General features: G+C 43.0%; 1 protein-coding gene across 1 annotated transcript in view; it reads right to left on the reverse strand.

The window, feature by feature from the left end:
• Nucleotides 1–23193: 23193 nt before the first annotated feature.
• Nucleotides 23194–27909, reverse strand: part of LOC144498791 (interleukin-11 receptor subunit alpha-like) — a 91219-nt gene continuing 86503 nt past the window's right edge. The window contains exon 12 of the mRNA XM_078220469.1: nt 23194–27745. The gene's annotated coding sequence lies outside the window, so the exon portion shown is untranslated. The remainder of the gene's footprint in view (nt 27746–27909) is intronic.

The following is a 27909-nucleotide window of genomic DNA, read 5'->3' on the forward strand; positions in this document are numbered from 1 at the left end:
TACAGTGCAGAAGGAGGCCATTCGGCCCAGTGAGTCTGCACCTACAACGTTCCCACCCAGGTCCTATCCCCATAACACCACAATTTACCCTAATCCCCCTGACAGCAAGGGGCAATTTAGCATAGCCTAACCTGAATATCTTTTGGACTGTGGGAGGAAACCGGAGCACTGGAAGAAACCCACGCAGACACGGGGAAAATGTGCAAACTCCACACAGACGGTGACCCAAGGCCGGAATTGAACCCAGGTCTCTAGTGCCGTGAGACCTGTGACCATGCCACCCATAAAAGATCTATAACTATTTTTGAAACTTGGCAGTTTCAACAAAGATATTGGAGAGGACGTTGGATTATAATTTGAAAAAAGAGAATGGGGAGGAGGAAGAAAGTGGCTCTGGTGAATTACTCCTTCAGCGAGCCAGTATGCACATGATAAGCCGAATGGCGTTTTTCTGTGCTGTAACTAATTTAATATTCTATGATTCTGCCACCTTTTCAGGTAGTTTGGTGATTATAGTACTTGGCTAGTAACACTTGAGATTCGCAGATTGAATCCCATCCATGGCATGTTGAGAAATTGTCATGAATTGATAAACCTGCTAAATGATGGGCTATCATCAAAAAATGATATGAAAGCTGCAGGTTTTGTATTTGATCTTGGGATGTGGATGTTGCCGGCAAGGTTGGCATTTATTGCCCATCCTGAATTGCCGTTGAGATGGTGATGAGCCTTTAAATGCTCCTCCAATGCTGTTAAGTAGGGAGTTCAGTAATTTGACCCCAGCCACAATAAAAAGGACCATATATCTGTCACAATAGTTTGTGACTTAGAGGTGATAGTGGTCTCCATGCCTCTGCTGAGTTTGTCTTTCTGGCTGGTGGAAGTCATGGATTTGAGAGGAGCTGCTGAACAAGCCTTGGCAGCAATGCATCCTGCAGGTATTACACAAAGCAGCCCAGATAAGCTGAATGGGTGGATGGGTTCTCGATCAGGTGAATTGCTTTGTTCTGAATAATATCAAGCTTTTTTTATTCATTCGTGGGACATGGGCGTCGAGCTGTTTGAGAATTACTGAAACCACTGATTCAATGGAGAGCATGCTGCCAGATTCCTGATTTGTGCCTTGTAGTTGATAAGAGATGTTTTGGGGATACCAGAAGTGAACCATTCACCACAGGATAAGCAGTTTCTGAACACCTCTAGTAGCCATTGCCATTAGCTGGTTGTCCTGGTTCAGTTCCTGGTCAGTGCTGACCCCAGGCTGCTGAGGACAGAATCAGGGTAAGAGCAACAAATGTGATGAGGTGATATTGTGCACTCCTTTTAATTGGAGGTGGCGCAAGTTCATGATGTATATTGCCATACTCTTCATCATTTAAAGAATTGTGAAACTACTGAACATTCTGCAAGCATCAGAGAGGAATCCCTCTGTGGCCCTTTTTTAAATGATTTTGTGGGATGTGGGTGCCGCTGACTAGGCCAGCATCTATTGCCCTTGAGAAGGTGGTGGTAAACTGCCTTCTTGAAATGCTGCACTCCACGTGCTGTAGGTATACATACAGTGCTGTTAGGGAGTTCCAGGATTTTGACCCAGTGACAATGAAGAAACGGTGATGTCGCTCCAAGTCAAGATAGTGTGTGGCTTGGAGGGGAACTTAGAAGGTGGCAGTGTTCCCATGCATTTACTGCCTGTGTTTGTGGTTGAAGTTGTGGGTTTGGAAGGTGTCCACGGTGCCTCGGTGAGTTGCTGCACTGTATCTTAGAGCACATTGCGGCCACAGTGCATCTGTGATGGAGGGAATGAATGTTGAAGATATTGGATGGGGGCCAATCAAATGGGCTGCTTTGTCCTGGATGGTGTTGAGCTTCTTGTGTTGTTGGAGCTGCCCTTATCCAGGCAAGCGGAGAATATTTCATTACACTCTTGATTTATGCCTTGTAGATTGTGGATTGGCTCTGAGAGCCATGTAGTGAGTTACTCTCCATAGAATTCCCAGCCTCTGACCAGTATTTATGCGATTGGTGAAATTCAGTTTCTGGTCAATGGTAAACCCCATGATATTGATTTGCTTTTGTTGGAGATGACCATTGCCTGACATGTGTAGCTCAAATGTTCCTTGCCACTGATATGCCCTTATGATGGAGGGAAGGTCATTGATGAAGCAGCTGATGCTATGTTAGTCAGGGTTGCTGCCTGCAGCAAGAACTCCTGCAGCAATGTTCTGGAACTAAAATGATTGGCCTCCAATGTCCATGTCTGTCGTTGATTCCAGCAACTGACAAGATGCTGCACATGTCTTAATCGGTGGTAAAAACCTTAAGACTGCACACAATTCCTCTCTACAAAGCCTTGCTTCCCTTGCCACTTCTTCATTTTTGATTCAGCCATTTCCATTATAAATCCATATAGCGGCAGTTTGCAAACTGGATTGCAACCACAATTTGAGTCGCTGCAACAACAAATAGGGTAAGGAAAAATAAAATATGATAATGAAGTGCAAGTTGTGACATAAAAACATACATTCCAAGATGAATTTCAGCCATCAATCACTTTTCAGCATGATGTCTGTTACTGACAGACCGCATCTATGATATTGATGCATTGATTTTTGGGGATTGCAGTTTTTTTCTGGTTACATCTGCATTCAAATGAAGAAAATTCCTGTAAGGTGAGTGAATAAGTTGTAGTTCATACACCAGTTGTTCAATTTGTCGGGGATTATGTGTTATGGTTCAGGTCAGAAACTCCAGAGTGTTTTATGAAGTCTGTCTGAATCATAAATTTTTGCATCTTGAATTTGGCTAGGATAAGCTTGAGATGTTTCACCTCAGGTATGATTCAAATGACCCACTAAGGAGCTTTTATCAAACAAAGTTTATTTAAGAATATAGTTAACAAGTATAGTAAGAAAATTAACAAGAACTTTTACCAATTACAAACAAGAAACAAAGCAGCCACTACAATGTATAACCCTTAATGAATATCTCTAATGTGTTCCAATTAAAACCAAAACCCAGAGTCAACAAAAAACCCTTTTCACAGGTTTAACACACCACAGATGAATGCTCACTTGATAGTGGGATCGAGGCCATTAGTTGGATTCTGCAGTCCAATGCTCTTGAGACTCACAACAGTCCAAAGACAAAACAGCTTTCCAAAGCACTAGAGAGACTCTTTGTCCAGCCCCCAACAACAGATTTTTTACTACAGGAAGACTTTCAGCTAAACAGCAGAATTTCCCAAAACCAGAGAGAGAGAGAGAGAAAAGACACTGCTTCCAATATGATGTCCACTCCCTTCGAAACTAAAACTCAAAAACCTGCAGCTCAGAACTGAAAATGAAAGAAAACCTTGTAAGCTGACCTGCCAACCAGTTTTTTTTTAAAGTAGCAATAAAAGGGCATCTAGTAGCCAAGCCGGCAACAATGACATCTCTGAAGCTGTGAGCTAAGAAACCACTGAAGTTGTGAGCTGCAGAAATCATGTTTATGTAAAAAAAAAAATCTTAAAGGGACACTAATGTCGCATGCGCAAAAATTCAAAATGAGAGCACATTGTCAAAAAGGGAAACCATTAAACCCTGAAGCCGGATGCAATGCCACTTTGCTCTGAAATGATTGAAAAGTGTGGATGTGAGGTCCAGGCTGAGCTCCCCCTCCTCTGAGACAGCACCCTGCACTGGCAGTATCTGACCCTGCCTTTGCCTTGATTGTCTCTCATGGCCACTTCACTGAATCTCAAAGCCCAGCACTGACCATGAACTGGTGACGACCATTCTGCTGCTGAGCTCTGGCCTGTCTTCGCCCAAGTCCCTGACGCTACAAAACAACTGGGCTCCGAAATCAGCCACATCAATACTCTCAACCTGTGCCTCTGATACTTCCTAACCAAGGTCCATGAACTGGAGTGACTCAGATGAAGTACTGGACTGGTGAGTACATAAAATAATATCTTTACAAGGTATGTTAAAAATGTAGGTATTTATATGATGGTCTGTATTAAGTGAACTTTACGTACTGAATGTTAACTGCTTTTGCTGTTTGCAGGGGTAACATTAATTTTCAATTGTTAAAAGGAGGTTGTATTGGAGAACAGTTTGGGAATAGCTTCTTATGCGCACACTTATGATGGAAGCTGGCTGTGTAAACTTTTTATGAAACCATAATTGCATCCTCCTGCCAGTGGTGATCATTTAGTTTATTTGTTTTACATTCCTTCAGCCTTTGATGTAGAGAAACTGCTCCAATGAACCTTATTGCCACAAGATTTGTTTAACACCAAATTGAGACATTCTGTAAAAATAGGATACAATGTATAATTTTACAAAGGGGATTAAATTATTCCGTGTGCCTTGGTCCAATGATGCCCTGCTCTTAATCCCAGGAGATTGCAGGAGTTAAACAGCTCAAAATAGTTTCTACTGATTTGATTTGATTTTTTATTATTGTCACGTATATTGAGATAAAGTGAAAAGCATTGTTTCTTGCGCACTATACAGTCAAAACATGAGTATATGGAGAAAAAAAGGAGAGAGTGCAGAATATAGTGTTACAGTCATAGTACATAGAACAGTACAGCACAGTACAGGCCCTTCGGCCCTCGAAGGTGTAGAGAAAGATCAACTTAATATATGATAGGACCATTCAAAAGCCTGATGGCAGCAGGAAAGGAGCTGTTCTTGAGTCGGTTGGTACATATTCTCAGACTTTTGTATCTTTTTCCTGACGAAAGAAGGCAGAAAAGAGTATGTCCAGGCTGCATGGAGTCCTTGATTATGCTGGCTGATTTTCCGAGGCAGCGGGAAATGTAGACGGAGTCAATGGATAGGAGGCTGGTTTGCGTGATGGCTATGTTCACAACCCTTTGTAGTTTCTTGCAGTTGTGGACAGAGCAGGAGCTATACCAAGCTGTGATACAACCAGAAAGGATGCTTTCTATAAAAATTAGAGAGAGTCATAGTGGACATGCCAAATTTCCTTAGCCTTCAAAGAAAGTAGAGGCTTTGGTGGGCTTTCTCACTGAGTAGTTTCACTCAAATTCCTCTCCATATCACCTCACAACTACACATGCAGTACTACAAGAGACTGACTGGCATTGGTGCGTATGTGAATTTATTTGTGTATACCTCATTCAGCTTTTAAAAGGTACTATATTTTCTACATGAAATAACAGTTGGAAAAATTTCTGGAACTCATTATCCAAGAAATACCAAGTTTCATTTGGATATTTCATTTCATTTGGATATTTCATTTCATATTGATTGTAGATGGGTCTTTATCAGCATGGAGGTCGGTCACCAGTGGAGTGTCCCAGGGATCTGTTCTGGGACCCTTGCTCTTTGTGATTTTTATAAATGACCTGGATGAGGAAGTGGAAGGATGGGTTGGCAAGTTTGCTGGTGGCACAAAGGTTGGTGGTGTTGTGGATAGTGTAGAGGGATGTCAGCAGTTGCAACGAGACATAGATAAGATGCAAGACTGGGCGGAGAAGTGGCAGATGGACTTCAACCCAGATAAGTGTGTGGTGGTTCATTTTGGCAGGTCGAATACGATGAAAGAATATAATATTAAGGGTAAGACACTTGGCAGTGTGGAATATCTTGGGGTCCGGGTTCATAGGACGGTTAGAGCAGCGTCGCAGGTAGAGGCTGTGGTTAAGAAGGCGTATGGAATACTGGCCTTCATCAATAGAGGAATTGAGTTTAGAAATCGGGAGATAATGCTACAGCTGTATAGGACCCTGGTCAGACCCCACCTGGAGTACTGTGCCCAGTTCTGGTCACCTCATTACAGAAAGGATGTGGAAGCCATAGAAAGGGTGCAGAGGAGCTTTACAAGGATGTTGCCTGGATTAGGTGGCATGCCTTATGAGGATAGGTTGAGAGAGCTAGGTCTTTTCTCCTTGGAGAAGCGAAAGATGAGAGGTGACCAGATAGAGGTGTATAAGATGTTGAGAGGTATTGATAGAGTGGATTCTCAGAGGTTTTTACCCAGGGCTGAATTGGTTGCCACAAGAGGTCACAGGTTTAGGGTGCTGGGGAGTAGGTACAGAGGAGATGTTAGGGGTAGGTTTTTCACTCAGAGGGTGGTGGGTGCGTGGAATCGGCTGCCGGTAGTGGTGGTGGAGGCGGATTCGATAGGGTCTTTTAAGAGACTTTTGGATAAGTTCATGGAAGTTGGTAAGATGAAGGGTTATAGGTAAGCCTAGTAGGTAGGGACATGTTCGGTGCAACTTGTGGGCTGAAGGGCCTGTTTGTGCTGTAGCTTTTCTATGTTCTATTTATTAAACTCAGGGTTTTTTTAATGACAGAGTTTAGAGTTTATTGGCAAGTATTTATACTGGTTCTGCTGGCTGAAAATACAATTCCATCTTGAAATTGAATTCTAGAATTCTGTAACTTGGACCGATACAATACTGAAGCTGAAGGATTGTCCATTGTTGGTATTTTGAGCCCTGAAAGTTAAAGTTTATTTATTCGTCACAAGAATGGCTTACATTAACACTGCAATTAAGTTACTGTGAAATTCCCCTCGTTGCCACACTCCGACGCCTGTTTGGGTCAATGCATCCAACCTCAACACGCCTTTCAGACTGTGGGAGGAAACCAGAGCACCCGGAGGAAACCCACGCAGACACTGGGAGAACATGCAAACTCCGCACAGACAGTGACGCAAGATGGGAATCGAACCCGAGTCCCTGACACTGTGAAGCAGCAGTGCTAACCATTGTGCCACCGTGCTGCCCTGAAACATAGAAACATAGAAACCCTACAGTGCAGAAGGAGGCCATTCGGCCCATCGAGTCTGCACCGACCACAATCCCACCCAGGCCCTACCCCCACATATTTACCCGCTAATCCCTCTAACCTACGCATCCCAGGACTCTAAGGGACAATTTTTAACCTGGCCAATCAACCTAACCCGCACATCTTTGGACTGTGGGAGGAAACCGGAGCACCCGGAGGAAACCCACGCAGACACGAGGAGAATGTGCAAACTCCACACAGACAGTGACCCGAGCCGGGAATCGAACCCGGGACCCTGGAGCTGTGAAGCAGCAGTGCTAACCACTGTGCTACCGTGCCGCCCAAAACTGAAGAAGTGTAAACCCAAACAGTTTTTTGGGTTTCCTCCACATGTTCAGATGGATGTTCAGGAAGTCACAGGTTGCATTTCAGTTAATCAATTATCATAGCAGAATCGCAGAATCCCTACAGTTCAGAGGAGACCATTCGGCCCATCGTATCTGCACTGACTCTCTGAAAGAGTATCTTAACCAGGCCCTCTTTCCATCCCATCCCTGTAACCCTACACATTTATCATAGCTAATCCATCTAACCTACACATTTGTAGACACTAAGGGGCATTTTAGCATGGCCAATCCACGTAACCTGAACATCTTTGGACTGTGGGAGGAAACCGGAACACCTGGAGGAAACTTACGCAGACGCGAGGAGAATGTGCAAACTCCACGCTGTCCCCCAAGGCCGGAATTGAACCCAAGTCCCTGGAGCTATGAGGCAGCAGTGCTAACCACCATGGCGCCTTGAAATGCGCTGTAATTATTTGCATTGGCAGGAGGATATAGGCAATTGGCAAAAAAATACGCAAGGGTGAGATGTGGTCAATCTTTTTTGCACTGTGAGTTGTTAGGATCTGGAATGTACTGTCTGAAAGGGGGTGGATATATAATATTCTTATCAAGGAAAAGGCTTGCCGGGCTACAGGGAATGAACAGTGGAATGGAACTAATTGGATGGCTTTTTGACAGAGTCAGTGCAAGCAGGATGGGTGCAAAATGGTCGTCTCCTATGCAGCACAATTCCATAACCCTAAAGGGACAATAGCTTTTTCTTTTTGATTAGATTTAGCCTTCTGATCCACTGTACCCTTGGGAACCGTGCCAGTTCTTACTTCTGTGACCGCAAAAATTATAAATAAGTTGGAGCGTTTCACATTCTTCACACTGTATTTATAGACTCATCTGATGCCAGCCAGCAAGCCTACAGGGTGTGAGGTTTCTGAAACAGTCTATTGGAAAGCAAATAAAAAAAGATGTATAGTGTCTGACTCAAGGGGCATTTGTGCTTCACATACAACAGTGAATAGCACGTTTAAAATTCAACATCTCATGCACCATGAAATAAAGTATTTAATTTCTCTTGCAGTGGAAAGGTCGAAAATAACATTTTTTAACAAGTGCTTATGTTCAACTACTAGTACAGTTCCAAATTAATTCAGTTACTCATCCTGTACTAGTTTGAAAATGATGTATGACTTTACAAATTTATTTTGTGCATGTTGCCAAAGATATGCAGGTTCAGTGGATTAGCCATGGTAAATGTGTGGGATTATAGAGATATGCCTGGGGTGGGCCTAGTCAAGTTGTTCTTTCGGAGAGTCAGTGCAGACTCAATGGGCTGAATGGCCGCCTTCTGCACCATATGATTTCTATGGTTCAATGGTTCTGTGTTATGTGGTGTATTTCAATAAATTCAATTTGGAAGCATAACCTATTCTGTTTTAGACTTGCATACATTGAAGAAAGGACTTTAAACTAAATTGTGGTGAGCTTGGAAAGTTAAAGAAAAAAGGGAAAAGCAATAATGCAGGATATGGATGTTGATAACCAGGGTGTGACAGAACAGGACAGTGTATGCAAACGTAACAGTGCATTAGCGAAAATGGCCAGAGTAGGAAAAAATGGCTTTACACTAACAGAGAGGAGGGTTCAAGTGAAAGGAGATTTAGAAATTCAAAGATAAAAGCTGAGGCAATAGACAAGTATATTGATTATCAAAGTATAAGAGGCTCTATTGGACAGAACGTGACAAAGTTTACTGCTAATAATACATCAAAGATCAAGATCAATGCAGGGAATGGTAGTTTAAAAATGTTGTTGTTTATATGAATGCAAGGAGCATCCACAGCAAGATCGATGAACTAGTGGCGCAATTAGAGATAAATGGTTTCAATCTAATGGTAAAGAAGATGACCAAGGTTGGGAAATAAGTGTTCCAGAGTGCGCTACATTTCAGAAAGAAAGGCATACTGGAAAACAAGGAGTAGCCCAATAATATATGTAAGGACATTAGTGAGAAAGGAAGTGGAATCAGAATGGAAGGAGAATAGGAATGACAAGGGTCAGAAAATGCTGGTGAGAATAGTTTATAGGCTCCCTAACAAGAGCATTAAATAAAGAATTATTGGAGCTTGTAAGAACAGTCGGTGTTATAGTTGTTGGAAGCTTTAATCTCATCACGGAACCCCAGCTGTCACCTCCTCAGAGGCAATTCTGGATGAGCAATGGATGCTGGCCTTACAGGACTCTCACATCCATTGAACAAAAGGAGGCTTCATCTGATCCCACACCCTTTTGAAATTGTACTATTTAATAAATATTGCCTTTCTTCATTCATAGAATTCATAGATTCCCTATAGTGCAGAAAGAGGTCATTTGGTCCACCTGCAGCGACAAAAATCCCACCCAGGCCCTATCCTTGTAACCCCACATATTTACCCCACTAATCCCTCTACCCATGCATCCCGGGACACTAAGGGGCAATTTAGCATGGCCCATCAACCTAACCCGCACATCTTTGGACTGTGGGAGGAAACCCACGCAGACACGGGGAGAATGGTGCACACAGACAGTGACCCAAGCCGAGAATCGGACCCAGGTCCCTGGAGCTGAGAGGCAGCAGTGCTAACCACTGTGCCATCGTGCCACCCCTTCTGATGTAAATAGATATCTTGACACTTTATTACATGGCAAATTTCATCTGCCATGTATCTTCCCATTTCACCAGTTGATGTCGAACTGAAGTATGTTATTCATTGCATTTGTTGTCCATCCCTAATTGCTCTTGATGGGCCATTTCAGAGAGCAATTAACAATCAACCACATTCCAGTGGATCTGCAGTGACATGTAGGCAAACCAAATAAGGACGGCAGACTTCCTTTCCTAAAGGGACATCCGATGGATTTTTCCAAGAAGCTATTATGGTCACCATTACTAAGACAAGCTTTACATTCCAGATTTATTGATTGAATTTAAATTCCACCAGCTGTCATGGTGGGATTTGAACCCATGTCTCCTGAGCATTAGCCTGGGCTACTGGATTATCAGTGCAGAGACATTATCACCATCTTCTCTTTCTACCCTTCCCTGCAGCATTTCTCTACTTAACTGCAATAACCTCAAAATACCTTTTATGTATTGCCCTAAGGTGACAGCATCAGAAAAGTTGTGAAAATCTTAAATTGAGCACCGTGTAACAAATCTTCTTGAATTCACGAAATGTAGAGAACATGTCCTTGTCTACATCAATGGGGACAAAATGGAAAGGGTCAAAAGCTTCAAGATTTTAGGTGTCCAGATCACCACCAACCTGTCCTGGTCCCCCCATGCCAACACTATAGTTAAGAAAGCCCACCAACGCCTCTACTTTCTCAGAAGACTAAAGAAATTTGGCATGTCAGCTACGACTCTCTCCAACTTTTACAGATGCACCATAGAAAGCGTTCTTTCCGGCTATATCGCAGCTTGGTATGGCTCCTGCCCTGTCCAAGACCACAAGAATCGACAAAAGGTCGTGAATGTAGCCCAATCCATCACGCAAACTAGCCTTCCATGCATTGACTCTGTCTACACTTCCTGCTGCCTCGGCAAAGCAGTCAGCATAATTAAGGACCCCATGCACCCTGGACATTCTCTCTGCCACCTTCTTCCTTCGGGAAAAAGATACAAAAGTCTGTGGTCACGTACCAACCGACTCAAAACAGCTTCTTCCCTGCTGCCGTCAGACTTCTGAATGAACCTACCTTGCATTAAGTTGATCTTTCTCTACACCCTAGCTATAACTGTAACACTATATTCTGTACTTTCTTGTTTCCTTCTTTATGAATGGTATGCTCTGTCTGTACTGCATGCAAGAAACAATACTTTTCACTGTGTGCTAATACACGTGACAAAAACAAATCAAATCAAAATCAAAGAACATTTTACACACAATTTTAAATCCATTTTGCGTATGCTAATAAAACAGTCCCTCTTAAGTACACAAGTACAAGATAGCAAAACCAGCTGTTCTAAGAATTCTATCCAAACTGTTAATCATAACTGTAATTCTAGAAAATATGACTCCAATGGCACAGAGACAATAATCCAGTGCTTAGCTGAAAATACATTGATTGGAAACGGCTGTATAGCACTCCTGAACCACTAGAGGATGCTACAAGTTTATTATTTGCAAAATAAATGTCAATCCTATCTGAACTATTCGATTTGTGGATAAAGAAACATTTCTTTTCACAATTTCACCCTTCCTCAAAATACATTGATCCTTAAGAGGAAGTTCCTTACGGTAAAGTAGCTGACTCCCAAATACCACCTTACTAAATGCCAAATGCAACAAGATCTGTACAATATCCAGGCTTGGGGTGGCAAGTAACACAAATGCCAGGCAATGACCATCACCAATAAGAGACACCCTAACCACCGCCCCTTGACATACAATGATGTAACCACCACTGAATCCCCCACTGTCAACATCCTTGGGGTTACCATTGACCAGAAACTCAACTGGACTCACTACATAAAAACAGTGGCTACAAGAGCAGGTCAGAGGCTAGGAATACTGTGGAGAGTAACTCCCTTCTGATTCCCAAAGCCTGTCCACCATCTACAAGGCACAAGTCAGGAGTATGATGGAATACTCCCCCCTTGCCTTGATGAGTGCAGCTCCAACAACATTCAAGAAGCTTGACACCATCCAGGACAAAGCAGCCCACTTGATTGGCACCACATCCACAAACATCCACTCCCTCCATCAACAGCGCTCAGTAGCAGCAGTGTGTACTAGCTACAAGATGCACTGCAGCAATTCATCAAAGATCCTTAGACAGCACCTTCCAAACCCATGACCACTTCCATCTAGAAGGACAAGGGCAGCAGATAAATGGAAACACCACCACCTGCAAGTTCCCCTCTAAGCCACTCACCATCCTGACTTGGAAATATATCGCTATTCCTTCACAGTTGCTGGGTCAAAATCCTGGAATTCCCTCCGTAATGGCATTGTGGGTCAATCCATAGCACGTGGACTGCAATGTTTCAAGAAGGCAGCTCATCACCATCTTCTCGAGGGCAACTAGGGATGGGCAATAAATGCTGGCCAGCCAGCAACGCCCATGAACCACGAATATATTTTTTAAAATTCTCAATCATTTTGGGTTGAAAATGCAGCAGAGCAGTTGCAGAACAAAAGTGCGAATGTACACTGCCTTGGCACACATTACAATTTTGGAGGAGCACTGAAGTAGATGACCAGCACTACTGCCCAAAAACCTCATGAATGTACTGAAATCTGAGTACATCCTAACGCAATGTTAGTTTCCCACCGGATGGAGAATTAAGAACACACCCACTGACCATTGTAACTGAATGTTTAACTAGTGGCCCTTTAGGGGACTGTTAGAGACTATTGTTTTTCAGACAAAATTTGATTTTTATGCTAATTACATACAATTTACAACTTAGAAACAGGTCATTGGCTCTACTCCATCACATCCTGTCAGCAATAGCAGTGGACAGGTCCTGAATGGGAGTCCGTGTCCTGAGGAGTTTTGTTTTAGTTTTTTGTAGTTTATTTATTAGTGTCACAAGTAAGCTTACATTAACACTGCAATGAAGTTACTGTGAAAATCCCCTAGTCACCACACTCTAGCACCTGTTCGGATTCACTGGGGCAGAATTTAGCACAGCCAATGCACCTGACTAGCACATCTTTTGGATTGTGGAGAGAGACTGGAGCACCTGGAGGAAACCCACGCAGACATGGGGAGAACGTGCAGACTCTGCACAGACGGTGACCCAAGCCGGGAATCGAACCCGAGTCCCTGGCTCTATGAGGCAGCAGTGCTAACCACTGAGAGAGAACATGGGAAAGATTCACAACACTTAAAGGCTAAAAACCATGCAAGAATGTAGAAACTATAATATCTTATTTAGCCAGGAAATTATTTCAGACACTGATTTAAACATGTTACAGTAAATTGTGTCCTTAGTAAGGCATTGCCATGACATGTTTGACAGCATTCTAGACCAAACAATTCAGCTGGTTGGGAAATGTGTGGGGAGAAGCAATTAGATGAGAAATAGGTAAGGCCTACATCTCAATTCATTCTAAAACGTTTCTTAAAACCTACCTCTTTGACCAAACCTTTGCTGCCCTAATAGCTCCTTTTCTTTTATTTGTTCATGGCATATCAGCATCACTAGCAACTACTGAGAAAGTTGTGGTGTACACACAATGTTACTAGGAACAGAGTTCCAGGATTTTGACCCAGTTACAGTGAATGAACGGTGATAATTACAAGTGAGGACGGAGTGTAACTTGAATGCACACTTGCAGGTGGTGGTGTTCCAATGCAGCCACTGTTACAAAATATATGGCTTAGTGACAAATTTTGCTTTATAATGCTCCATGAAGTGCTTTTGGCTGTTTCATTACATTAAATGCCCAATTTAAATGTAAGTTATTGCTATCTTGTTTTACAGGCATCACTTTGGTCTACTGCTTAGAATGTTTGTTATTTGACCAATGTTGATAGAAACATAGGAACAGGAAGAGGCCATTTGGCCCTTCGAGCCTGCTCTGCCATTCATTACGGTCATGGCTGATCATCCAACTCCATAGCCTAATCCTGTTTTCTCCCCATAACCTTTGATCCCATTCACCCCAAGTGCTATATCTAGCCGCCTCTTGAATACATTCAATGTTTTGGCATCAATTATTTCTGTAGTAATGAATCCCACAGGCTCACCACTCTTTGGGTGAAGAAATGTCTCCTCACCTCCATCCTAAATGGTCTACCCCGAATCCCCTGGTGACCCCTGGTTCTGGACTGCCCCACCATTGGGAGCATTCTCCTTGCATTTACCCTGTCTTGTCCTGTTAGAATTTTATAAATCTCTGAGATTCTCCCCCCCGCCCCTCATTTGTCTGAACTCCAGTGAAAACAATCCTAATTTAGTCAATCTCGCCATCCCTGGAATCAGCCTGGTAAACATTCGCTGCACTTCCTCAAGAGCAAGAACATCCAGGGATCAGTGTTGGGACCGCAATTGTTTACGATTTACACAGATGATTTGGAGTTGGGGACCAAGTGTAGTGTGTCAAAATTCGCAGATGACACTAAGATGGGTGGCAGAGCATAGTGTGCAGAGGACGCTGAAAGTCTGCAAAGGGATATAGATAGACTAAGTCAATGGGCGAGGGTCTGGCAGATGGAGTACAATGTTGGTAAATGTGAGGTCATCCATTTTGGTAGGAATAACAGCAAAATGGATTGTTATTTAAATGGTAAAAAACTGCAGCATGCTGCTGTGCAAAGGGACCTGGGTGTCCTTGTGCAAGAATCACAAGGAGTTGGTTTGCAGGTGCAGCAGGTAATTAAAAAGGCAAATGGAATTTTGTCCTTCACTGCTAGAGGGATGGAGTTTAAAAACAGCGATGTTATGTTGCAGCTGTATAAGGTGCTGGTGAGGCCACACCTGGAGTACTATGTACAATTTTGGTCTCCTTACTTGAGAAAGGATATACTGGCACTGGAGGGGGTGCAGAGGAGATTCACTAGGTTGATTCCAGAGTTGAGAGGGTTGGCTTATGAGGAGAGACTGAGTAAACTGGGGCTATACTCATTGGAATTCCGAAGAATGAGGGGGGATCTTATAGAAACATATAAGATAGAAGCAGAGAAGTTGTTTCCACTGGCAGGTGAAACTAGAACTAGGGGGCATGGCCTCAAAATAAGGGGAAGCAGATTTAGGACTGAGTTGAGGAGGAATTTCTTCACACAAAGGGTTGTGAATCTGTGGAATTCCCTGCCCAGTGAAGCAGTTAAGGCTACCTCATTGAATGTTTTTAAGGCAAGGATAGATAAATCTTTGAACAGTAAAGGAACTAAGGGTTATAGTGAGTGGGCGGGTAAGTGGAGCTGAGTACATGAAAAGATCAGCCATGATCTTATTGAATGGCGGAGCAGGCTCGAGGGGCCAGATGGCCTACTCCTGCTCCTAGTTATGTTCTTATGTTCTTCCTCAGAAAAGGAGACCAAAACTGCACACAATACTCTAGGTGTGACCTCACCAAGGCCCTGTATAATTGCAACAACACATCCCTGCTCCTGTACATCAAACTTCTTGCAATGAAGGCGAACATACCATTTGCCTTCTTTACCACCTGCTGCACCTGCATGCTTATTTCAGTGACTGGTGCACAAGGACACCCAGATCCTGCTGCACATTCCCCTCTCCCAATTTGCAGCCATTCAGGTAGTAATCTGCTTTCTTGTTTTTGCTTCCAAAGTGAATAACCTCATATTTAACCAAATTATACTGCATCCGCCATTGATTTGCCCACTCAACCAACCTGTCTAGATCATGCCAAAGGATCTCTGCATCCTCGTCACTGTTCACCCTCCCACCCAACTTGGTATCATCTGTAAACTTTGAAATGTCACATTTTGTTCTCTCATCCAAATCATTAATATATATTGTGAATAGTTGGGCTCCCTGCACCGATCCGTGGCACCCCACTAGTTACTGCCTTCCAATTTGAAAAGGACCCATTAATTCCTATTCTTTGTTTCCTCTTTGCCAGCCAGTTTTCTTTCCATCTCAATACACTTCCCCCAATCCTGTGTGCTTTAATCTTGCACAATAATTTCTTATGCGGGACTTTGTCAAACGCTTTCTGAAAGTCCAAATATACCCACATCGACTGTCTCCCCCTTGTCAAATCTACTAGTTACATCTTCAAAGAATTCCAACAGATTTAAGACCGTAAGACATAGGAGCAGAATTAGGCCACTTGGCCCATCGAGTCTGCTCCGCCATTCAATGATGGCTGATATTTGTCTCATCCCCATTCTCCTGCCTTTTCCCATAATCCCTGATCCCCTTATTAATCAAGAACCTATCTCTGTCTTAAAGACACTCAATGACCTGGCCTCCACAGCCTTCTGCAGCAAAGAGTTCCACAGATTCACCACTCTCTGGCTGAAGAAATTCCTCCTCATCTCAGTTTAAAAGGATTGTCCCTTTAGCCCAAGGTTGTGCCCTCTGGTTCTAATTTTTCCTACTAGTGGAAACATCCTCTTCACGTCCACTCTATCCTGGCCTCACAATATCCTGTAAGTTTCAATATGTTCCCCCACTCATCCTTCTAAACTCCAATGAATACAGACCCAGAGTCCTCAACCGTTCCTCATACGACAAGCTCCTCATTCCAGGGATCATTATTGTGAACCTCCTCTGGACCCTTTCCAAGGCCAGCACATCCTTCCTTAGATATGGGGCCCAAAACTGCTCACAATACTCCAAATGGGGTCTGACCAGAGCCTTATACAGCCTCAGAAGTACAGCCCTGCTCTTGTATTCTAGTCCTCTCGACATGAATGCTAACATTGGATTTGCCTTCGGCTGCCGACTGAACCTGCACGTTAACCTTAAGAGAACCTTGAACAGTGACTCCCAAGTCCCTTTCTGATTTCCTAAGCATTTTCCCATTTAGAAAATAGTCTATGCCTCCCTTCCTCCTTCCAAAGTGCATAACCTCACACTTTTTCACATTGTATTCCATCTGCCACTTCTTTGCCCACTCTCCTAGCCTGCCCAAGTCCTTCCGGAACCCCCGTTTCCTCAATACTACCCGTCCTTCTACATATTTTTGTATCATCTACAAACTTCGCAAAAGTGCCTTCAGTTTCTTCCTCCAAATCGTTAATGTATATTGTGAAAAGTTGTGCTCCCAGCACTGATCCCGAGGCACACCACTAGTCACTGGCTGTTATCCTGAGAAAGACCCCTTTATCCCCATTGCCTTCTGCCAGTCAACCAATCCTCTATCCATGCCAGGGCCTTACCCTTAACACCATGGACACGTAACTTATTTAACAGTCTCCTATGCAGCACCTTGGCAAAGGTCTTCTGGAAATCTAAATAAATCACGTCCACTGGTTCTCCTTTATCTAACTTCACTGTTGCCTCCTCAGAACTCTTAACAGATTTGTCAGACATGACCTCCCCTTGACCAAGCCATGCTGACTCAGTCCTATTTTATTATGCACTTCCAAGTACCCTGCGATCTCATCTTTAATAATGGACTCTCAAATCTTGCCAATGACCAAAGTCAGGCTAACCGGCCTATAATTTCCCATCTGCTGCCTCCCTCCCTTCTTAAACAGTGGTGTTACTTTTGTCACTTTCCAGTCCTTTGGGACTCTCCCTGCCTCCAATGATTCCTGAAAGATCACCACCAGTGCCTCCACAATTTCCTCAGCTATCTCTTTTAGAACCCTGGGGTGTAGTTCATCTGGTCCAGGTGATTTATTCACCTTCAGACCTTTCAGTTTCCCCAGAACTTTCTCCTTAGTGATGGCACTGGGGATTTATCCACCTTCAATCGTATCAATATTCCCAGCACCATTTCTCTACTAATATTGATCTCCCTCAGTTCTTCCCTCTCTCTAAATCTAGCATTCTCCAACATTTCAGTTTCTGGTCATTGGTAACCCCCCACCCAGGATGTTGAGAGTGGACAGTTCAGTGAAGGTAATGCCATTGAGTGTCAAGGGGCAATGGTTAGATTCTTCTTGTTGGAGATTGTCATCACCTGGCACTTGTGTAGCACAAATATTACTTGCCACTCGTCAGCCCAGATCTAGATCATGCTCAGGTCTTGCTGCATTTGGTCATGGTCTACTCCAGTGTCTGAGGAGTCATGAATGGTGCTGAACGTTGTGCAATCATCTGTGACAGTCATCAGTGAACATCCCTTCCTGACTTCTGAAGGAAAGTCATTGATGCAGTAGCTGAAAATGGTAGACCTAGTATGCTATCTTGAGGATGTCCTGGAGCTAAAACTGACCTCCGATAACCATAACTACCTTCCCTTGTGCCAGGCATGACCTCAACCTGAGAAGAGGTACCCCCCTCGTCACCGCACTCCCCCCTCCCCCCCCAAACTCATTGAATCCTAATGACTCCAGTTTGATAATGCAATTGATCAAATGTGACTTTGATATCAAGGGTATTTACAACGACAACGGAAATCTCTGTTGGCCCCAGGCGGGAATTTCTGTCTCGCTTGAGCGAGGCCATAAAACCGCACTCATTGTCCGGGATACTCCCAGCTCGCTGCGCTGCTCAAGTAGCGCAGTGGGCCAGGAGACACCGGCGGGGGGGAGGGGGGGCCAGTAGTGGGACTCGTGACCGGCGTCCGGCCAATCACGAGTCTCCCCGGTTGTTTTTTCCACGTCATGAGCCCCGCTCTGGAAATTGGTGTGGGAGTTGATTACAATATGGAAATTGCTATTTCCACATGATTAGTGAGCCCGGGGATGGTAGTCTCTGGGTTTGCTAGTGTCTCACCCCATGCCAGGCGAGGTTCCAACTAACGAGGTTTACAACAGCTCCCCAACAGCGGGGACAACATGCTTGCCTAACTGGTGGGGACAGAGGCATTTGAGGCACCCCCCCCCCAGAGGTCAGGGTCAGTGGGAGGTGCTCCCTGGGCAGTACCAGCTTAAAGTCCAACAGGTTTATTTGGTAGCAAATGCCATTAGCTTTCGGAGCGCTGCTCCTTCGTCAGATGGAGTAGAAATCTGCTCTCAAACAGGGAGTCTCTGTGCCCTGTTTGAGAGCAGATTTCCACTCCATCTGACGAAGGAGCAGCCCTCCGAAAGCTAATGGCATTTGCTACCAAATAAACCTGTTGGACTTTAACCTGGTGTTGTTAAAACTCTTACTGTGTTCACCCCAGTCCAACGCCGGCATCTCCACATCATGAGTACCAGCTTAGCCATGTCCACCAGGAACCGGGCATGGCCAGAGTGGGGCAGGGCCTACTAGAGGGCAATCGGTGGTGGTGGTGGGGGCAGGAAACCTGCTGTGCAATCTGCAATGGGATCAGTAGCCATGGGGGAGGGAGACTGGAGTTGGTGATTGGGGCTAGTCGGGGGTGGGGGGGTCAAGAAGGCCAGCAATCAGTGGGGTGGGGGTGCAAAAGAAATCGGGAGGCTAGCAATGGTTGGGGGGGGGGGGGGGGGGGGGGGGGCGGCACTGTGCATGCGCCGATCTCCCCCCCGGCACATGGCACAGTGGCCCGCTCAGCACTATACTGCTAGCCTCTCCAGCAGGATGAGGCCTCACCCACAAGTTACCAGCGTGAATCTCTCTGAGGCACTCTGTAATGCACAGAGTGCCAGAGATACGTGAAACTAAGTACGTCCAAAAAAAATAGGGGGGGGGGGGGGTGGAATCTCCCTTTTTCCTGCCCATTGGGCACTTAGTTTTTTTTTTGGGAGAATCCCAGCTATGTTGTCAACGTGCTCATCAGAACAAAATCACAGAAATATCAAATCTCAAAGGGATCGACAATTTATACTGTTTGAGGAGAGGGTGCGGATTGGTTGGCAAGTAGACTCCTGATTGGTAGAGGTGTCGCCCTGGAGAATGCACTATGGGACAGTTATGGTATTGGCCATCAACGATCCTGCTTGCTCACTCTGTCCACCTTTGCATTATGTGGAAATCAAACATTTGGCTCTAATAACTTCATGAATGTGACAAAAGTCTGGATGCGAAAAGTACTGCTGTTCAAAAATATTTGGTTAACTTTCTGCACCGGTCAAATATCCTTTATCCGTACAAGCAAAAGCAACTTTTTTTGAACAACTGTGCAGTTAATTTTAGGTTAATAAAGCAATATATTATATTACAGTTGTAATAAGTGTTAGCACCTAAGAAGTAGGGTGTGTGAGAGTTGCAATGGAGAAACAACATAGTATTGTAGAATATAGCTAGCTTAGGCTATTGTAATGCAAGTAGATTGCGGATGATCCGAAAAATATCTGAATACTGAAACGCAATTGGCTCCAAGGGTTTTGGGTAAAGGATGCTTGACTGTACTATTTATTATCAAATGGTACAGACAGAACCTCATTTGAAAGTTCCCACCCACAATTCTAGAATGGAAGAAATGGTTTCAAGTTATACATAAGAGAATGCGATGTTGCAATGCGTAACTCAAAAGCAGAGAATAAAATGTAAAAAAGGTACCAGAATTATCGTTGCATGTGCCAAGATGTGGCAAAGGAGAGTGTGTAGCTACTGCACAATGTGGAAAAGAAGTCATATATTTTTAATACAGTTTATTTTAGAAACCTGATTTGGATACAAGAATATTTCATTACAGTATGATTAAAAAATAATTTTCAATGAACAAAAGACATTTTCTGGCATTTATTGAAAAATAAACTGCAAATGCAATTAAATCAGTCATATTTCCTGTAATGAAAAGTTTGTGACAAGCTTTTCCTCAAAATAGATGGTAGAAAATAAATCGTAACAATAGTTTTTTCATTTAAAAATAAATCACATTTTATATACAGGAGGCAATTTTCTATAACCAACAGATTATAGCTTATTAAACATGTGTACCTACAGGTACACTGAACAAAGTATTGAATATAGCTGGTGCATAATTGTCATGCTATATTTGAGTACTTGGCAATAGTATTTTTTATTTGGAGATATTAAAATTCTAATACATTTTATTTCCAGCATTGGCCATCTCCCTTTCACAGAGGCAGGCCTAACTACTGGAGACTGTCCACGCACCCTCCCCCCACTCCTCACACACATGTCACGTTCTCATTGCCTGCCCCCCCCCCCCCCCCCCCCCACTCCACTCCTCACATACATGTCACGTTCTCATTGGCCATTCATTTCTGCACCAGATATACAGGTCAAATACTAAATTTAGTTTCTTAGGTGGCACATTATTTGAATTTAAAATTAAATATTTCCTTCCCTTCATTTATAATTAAAGTATTGCAAATTCTATCTTCAGCATTTGTACTGTACCTTCTCTCTCAATTTCTTAATTCTCCAAATTCTCCAACAGCTCAATTCTCCAATACTGAAATTTATTTCCCCTCACCTTAAACAACTACACTTTCTCTTTCGTAAGCCATGATAGCAGGGCAACCTCCCAAATTACCACAAACAAGTGCTGATCCAACCAAGAGTTGGTTTGGTTTACGGCTAAAAGCACTGTATTGCCTGCACTAAATTTCATAGTCACCCTAATGAAATGGAACAATACTTCAAAAACATTGCAGAGGAAGTTACACTATGCTGAAATGAAATAGTACTGCAAACAGCTTTTAACCTCTGCCAGAAAAAAAAACCCATCTTCCGGGTCTAAAGTGAGTTATTGCGATTTACATACTAAACACAGATGAGCTGGTAACACGTGGCAGTGATCCTTGACAATTCTTTTCGCAAATGACAATTTGTCAACATTCAGCCCACGTAGGAGCCAAAATTTACCAATTGTCTACCTTCCCTTTATAAAAACTCAGTAAAATTATTCAGAGCTTGGAGAAAAACTCCACCCACCCTCTTGTTCCACACACACCAAGATTTTTTCCTTGTCACATAACAGACAATTTTAAAATAGCTCTACACTTACCACAAGAGATCAAATTGTCAAAATCCATCAACACACTAGCCCAAACAGCCCAAAGCCACAATGTGACATCAACTGGAAACTTCTCTGCTTTCTTATTTTCTCCCTTCTCTTGTAGTTGGCATTTTATTAAACAAAGATGTGGACAGGGCTTTTTGGCTTACTGAAGCTTGTACAACTTGTATTTGAACTTTTGGCCTACCACAACTGCATTTCGAACACCGAGTTTTGGCTTTGGATGTAATTGATGATTTGGGCGGTTTGGGAAGCCTCAATTTTCTACCCCAGCCAGCTCACACGCTGCCAAATACAAAACCCGTGTGTGGCAGCATTTTAAAAATTCAATTTCAACAAAAAAATCAACTTCTTGATAATAGTCGAAAATTGGGTAATCACGAAAAAAGCATTTTGAAATCACAGTGCAAGCCACCGCCCAAATTTAAGTAATTGAAATTGAATCCAGAAGAGCCAGTTTAATTTTAGAGCCTCCTCGAAAGCCTATGAACAAGTGCACTTAGTGGAAATTCCCAATAATGGTTAATTTATTCTGAGAATGTTAGTTAGTCTTCTGCTTCTGGAATTTTTTTTAAAGATTAGTGCTAAAGATCGCAGAAACTTGATTTGTGCTATATGGAATTTGCAATGGTTAGATCTATTTTGGCCAAATCGTACCATAGGAAATAGCATAACAGATCTGCTTGGTGGTTGGCAGCCCTAACATGACCACAATTTACTGTTCATCCATAACTGCCCCTGAGGAGGTGGCGGTGAGCTTCCTTTTTGAACCGCTGCATGCCATGTGGTGTAGTTGCACCCGCAGTGCTGTTAGGGAGTGTGTTCCAGGATTTTGTCTAGTGGCATGAGAAGGAATGGCAATCTAGCTCCATGTCAGGATGGTGAGTGACTTTGAGTGGAACTTGCAGGTCATTCTGTTTCCATGCATCTCAGCCCCTAAAACTTTATACCCGAGTTATTTTGTCTGAATTATTTCACCTTTGACGAGGGAAATTCTTAAATGAAAAGATAAGAGGTACGGCTTCAAGAGCAAAAGCAAACCTTGAATATTGCTTCAACCTTGGAGGATGTATATTGTTAGGCATCATAACAGAGTCATTCATACCTTTTAACTTCCCAATACTAATTACTATATACCATAAGGATTTTCTTTACTAGCTCTAGTCAACTATGGTACATATCCACTGGCTATAAATCTTAGCCTGGAAAGCACAGTCAGTTTTTTTGGGTCGGACAGAGAGAGGACATGTCCCCTTTTCTTCGTGTTCTGCCACTTTTCGTTTAGCTCATGTTCAACACTTATTTCCCCTTGTGATGCCTTGTCCTTATATTGTGGCTTGTTGTCTTGTCCCCTGGAGCTTTTCCATTTTTATTTATGTTAGTCTTTATTTGTGCAGAGTGGTGGACGGGGATGTATTTGTGGGGCGGGGGTGAAGGAAAAGGGGTTTCTTTTGTTCATGGGGGGGGGGGTGGAGTTGAAACTTGCAGAGGTAAATAGGGGACCTGGGGGGGGGGGGCACTTGTGTACTGCACTGGGTATAATCCTGAAATATTCTGTAAATGCCGAGAGCAATAGTGGTTAACAAGGGAGATGTTCAGGCCCTTTGGGGACTGGGGGGGGGGGGGGGGGGGGGTTATCCGTGTGTGAGAGGTAATGTGAGGGTGATGCGTGAGTATTAGTTTTAGAATGCACTTGAGAAAAGACCTGTTTATTTTTTAATAATGATGTGGAGATGCCGGCGTTGGACTGGGGTAAACACAGTAAGAAGTTTAACAACACCAGGTTAAAGTCCAACAGGTGTATTTGGTAGCAAAAACCACACAAGCTTTCGGACACTCACTTGAAGAAGGGGCTTGGAGCTCCGAAAGCTTGTGTGGCTTTTGCTACCAAATAAACCTGTTGGACTTTAACCTGGTGTTGTTAAACTTCTTACTATTTTTTAATAATCAGAGGGTGATGGCCATCTGGAATGCACTGCTTGGGGAGGTAAATGAGGCCTAAGGTCTTACCACTTTTCACGTTATATTTGGATGGGCCTTTGAGATCTCTTAATATTCGCTGTTCTGAAACCTGTGTAGGAAAATGGGGTTAGCCCATCTTTAATTGTTGTTGGAACAGATTTGGTGGGCCGAACGGCCTTGCCTCCAATGTTGGTCTCTATGGCTCTAAGTGATTAGATGGGAGTGGTGTGGTTGGCCTCTTCCCTATGGGTTTCCACCCAGCTCCTGTTCCCATTTCCTCTATGATTTCTTCAGGGGGGCGAATGTTACTGTAGTGTCCAGATATTTGATCCGGTGGCTTCTGACATGATTTAGTTGTAGGAGGTAGAGGGTGATGGACTGAGGCTATGGTACGTGGGGGGGGGGGGCATGGTTTGGTGTACATGTGGTAGAGATGGTGGGTCGGGGTGGAAGAAAAAAAGATGGGGGGGGGGGGGGAAAGAGAGAAAGGGTGTTGGTGGGTGCCCCTGGGGAAAGAGGTTAGTGGATGCGTGGGTTCTGCTGTCCTTCAGGTGGTTGGGGAGGAATCTTTGTTGAGGTGGTGTGTGTGTTAAGGGGAGGCGGCTGTTAGATTGGGGACTTCTGTTATGTTTTGTCATGCTTTATATAGGGGTCCCTGGGAGTGGCAATTTATGAAGTTACACCTTTAAAATTACTGTCAAAATTATTTTTTAAATGGATGCCAACTTTCTCACTTAACTGCTAATAAATTATTACTGTAGAAGTTAAAGATAATCTGACATCTCACCCCATATGAAGGGGAGACCAGAGGTCACAATGTTATTGTAATTAAGGCAATTGGTGAATTTTGAAGTTTTGGATACACGTGTGGCTCAGGTATTAGATTTGTGGCTCAGATAGGAGAGGTATATGAACTTTAAAAGATTGTAAAGATGATATTTGTGCTGAAAATTACGAACGGGGCTGTGAACATTTCAAGTTACTTGATTCTCAGCAGACATGTCAACTTTTTAACATGGTAATAACATGATGCATTATGAATTTCACATATGATTCACTACATGCCTCATATCAGCTGTAGTTCCTGGTACCAATTGTGAAACAAAGATGAACAAAGAAGTCTGCCAGGGATGTCAGTATCAGAAGTCTACTGTCTCTCTTTATTTCTACGCTATCCATTCACAATTGTAGCTACTGTCATAAATGCCTGCCAATGACTGAGAAACACTGCCTCCAGAGCAAAGGCTAGGCTGGGAGACAGTCACAACTTCAGGACTTTTAGACAACTTTAAAAATACTTTTAGTGCACAGTCTCAATTTTACATCACTGATTTGTTCCATGTTACTGCAGGAGATATCTGCATTATCAGTCTATTGGTCACTCACGCATCAAGGATGTAGCAAATGCATTACATTTGGCAAATCCAAAGAGGACAAGAGGAGAAACAAACACTTGAAATACTGCAATTTATAAAACTGCATACTGTGATTGTAAGTATTTAGTTGCAATCTGAGGAGATGGTGGTGTAATGGTAGTATCACTAACTAGTAATCAAGGGGCCAAGTTAATGCACTGGGGACGTGAGTTCAAATCATTGCAGCGAGGAATTTAAATTAGATTTACAGATTTAAAGTAATAAAAAAGGCTTTTACATAGCTTGTAGTTGGGACCTGACTGAGTGTGGTGGAAACATGTTCAATTGTAGCTTTCAAAAAGGGATTTGGGCTGTTCCCTGAAAAGGAAGAATGTGCAGTGCTATGGGGTGAAGGGGTGGGACGGAGCAGGGCAGGGGGGGCCATGGCACCTGGTAAATTTCTCCTACAGAGAGCTGGCAAGGATATGACAGGCTGAAATGTTTCTGTAATTAAATATTTGGCTCACACTTTTCACAATAATGCCCCACTAAATAAAAGTAATCTAAATCAATTTTAAAATGCTGCCTTCATATCAATACCTAATGCTAAATTACTGTGCTTTCTCCATGTACTTTGTAGGTTATTCACCCCTTGCCATGAATGGCTTCACAAACAGAACACATTCAATCCACTCATATTAAAAAAAACACGCAAGCCTCTGAAGTTATCTCAAACTTCAGCAAGCGACATACGATCACTATTACACTGAGCACTGTATGATAATTTCTACAACACCTCTTACGGGAACAGGATTATGCTACACTACGTCTGTACTTGTTGAACTTTTGTTCAATTATAAATGACCATTCATTAATGGAGAGAGAATTCAGTACTTCACAATGTACTAACATTCAAAAAATTGTCTTTTCCCTTCACCACCTTCCCCGACCCCTCCATGGGCAGCGGAAATCAAATCAAATTGCCCATGGCCTGCTCAATATTTCCTAAATATAACAGACCTTTCGAAGTAAGAAGCTGTGTCATCACAATTTTTGTGCTTTTTTAGCTAAAATTTATTTTTGAGTACTGCTTAAAAAAAGACTGTCAAAGCTTTTCATCTTGCACTCATCAGGATAATTTGCAACAATACCAAATATAGAGAACAACAATTTATACTGTATGAGAGAGTGCAGATTGATTAGCAAGTGGACTCTAATTGGTAGAGGCATTGCTATGGAGAATGCACCAATATGAATTCAGCAATACTCTTACTACCCAATGATTATTCTTGACAATTTGTGCTAAATAATTAACAGTCCACCTGCTCTTTAAAGGAGGCTTTTTTAATTTGCTTATCGCTATAAAGATCAATAATGGTGAAAAATATTCATTAGCGGTGTCCAAAATCAACCTTTCGTGTTTTCTCTTCTGTTATCTACACCTTAATCAAAGTGTTTAAATTTCAAAATGGTACAAGTTAAAAGATAGAAGTGATCGCAAATAAAGAAAATCCTACTGTTGCACAAAAAAAATACAGGTGAAATCCCTTTCTCAATTGTGAAGTGCTTTAAAATAAGCACCAAAAACTAAAGCAGGCTCAGATGGGCGGCACGGTAGCACAGTGGTTAGCACTGCTGCTTCACAGCTCCAGGGACCTGGGTTCAATTCCCGGCTCGGGTCACTGTCTGTGTGGAGTTTGCACATTCTCCTCGTGTCTGCGTGGGTTTCCTCCGGGTGCTCCGGTTTCCTCCCACAGTCCAAAGATGTGCGGGTTAGGTTGATTGGCCATGCTAAGATTGCCCCTTAGTGTCCTGGGATGCGTAGGTTAGAGGGATCAGTGGATAAAAGATGTAGGGCCTGGGTGGGATTGTGGTCGGTACAGACTCGATGGGCCAAATGGCCTCTTCTGTGCTGTAGGGTTTCTAAGATTTCTAAGATTTCAGATGCCCACACAAAATAACCAGTTTCTTCAGCTTAAAAGTAAAGTGTATTTATTAGCGTCACAAGTAGGCTTACATTAACACTGCAATGAAGTTACTGTGAAAATCCCCTAGTCGCCATACTCCGGCGCCTGTATGGGTACACTGAGGGAGAATTTAGCATGTCTTTTGGCCTGTGGGAGGAAACTCTCACAGATATGGGAGAACGTGCAGACTCTGCACAGACAGTGACCTGAGGCTGGAATCGAATCCGGGTCCCTGGCGCTGTGAGGCAGCAGTGCTAATCACTGTGCCACCATGCAGTCCCAGCTTGTTGGTACAATATTTTAAGATATCATGTTGTTGCAGCTTACTGGAGCAATTATAATTCTACTGGTCATATTTTCTATTGACTGCAGTAATTTTGCAACCCTTATATGATGCAGACCACATTTTCTTCCAGCAGCTGTCCTTTGTATCACCTTCCATAAAATTGAGACCTTATAGACTGCAATGGGTTCTCCATATTTTATGTTGCTTCTCACTATCCAAACCTCATGGCAGAAACAAAACTACATCAAAAGATGTGTCTCAAAAATGTGTGACAATGTAGCCACATTTTGGAAAGAGTAGTAAAGAGTGACTGAAAAATCAATGAAAGACGAGGTGCGATTATATTCAGGAAATACAACAATCTCACTGAAAAACGTCAGCTTCTATGCCACTTGAATAGTTTCGTAAAGCAAAGGGACTCTGTATTGGTAGATGACGACAAAATAATTAGCCAGTTCAATCGAGTAATTATTTAGCTGGCAACCTCTGGACGTTTCCTTCAGTTTAAAGACCAGTGGCCCATTCCTTCGTAATGTTTTTCAGTCAGCTGAAGAATGTACAACATTGAACAGATGCTTCATATGAGACAGTAGCCGGAACTCCTCAATATGTATGCTGAGCTGTAAACGGAAAGCACTTTTAGTGATACAATGTCCAATGGTTATGATAAAACCAGAAATTTAGTTACTAGCCTACAGACAGATTTTCTTTCAAGAAAAATGACAAGAAAAGACCAGCTGGTCTGTTTAGCCTGTCCTATCCTGGTTTAACATCTACATACTGT

The sequence above is a fragment of the Mustelus asterias genome, chromosome 1 (genome assembly GCF_964213995.1).
Source record: "Mustelus asterias chromosome 1, sMusAst1.hap1.1, whole genome shotgun sequence".
Lineage (NCBI taxonomy): Eukaryota > Metazoa > Chordata > Chondrichthyes > Carcharhiniformes > Triakidae > Mustelus > Mustelus asterias.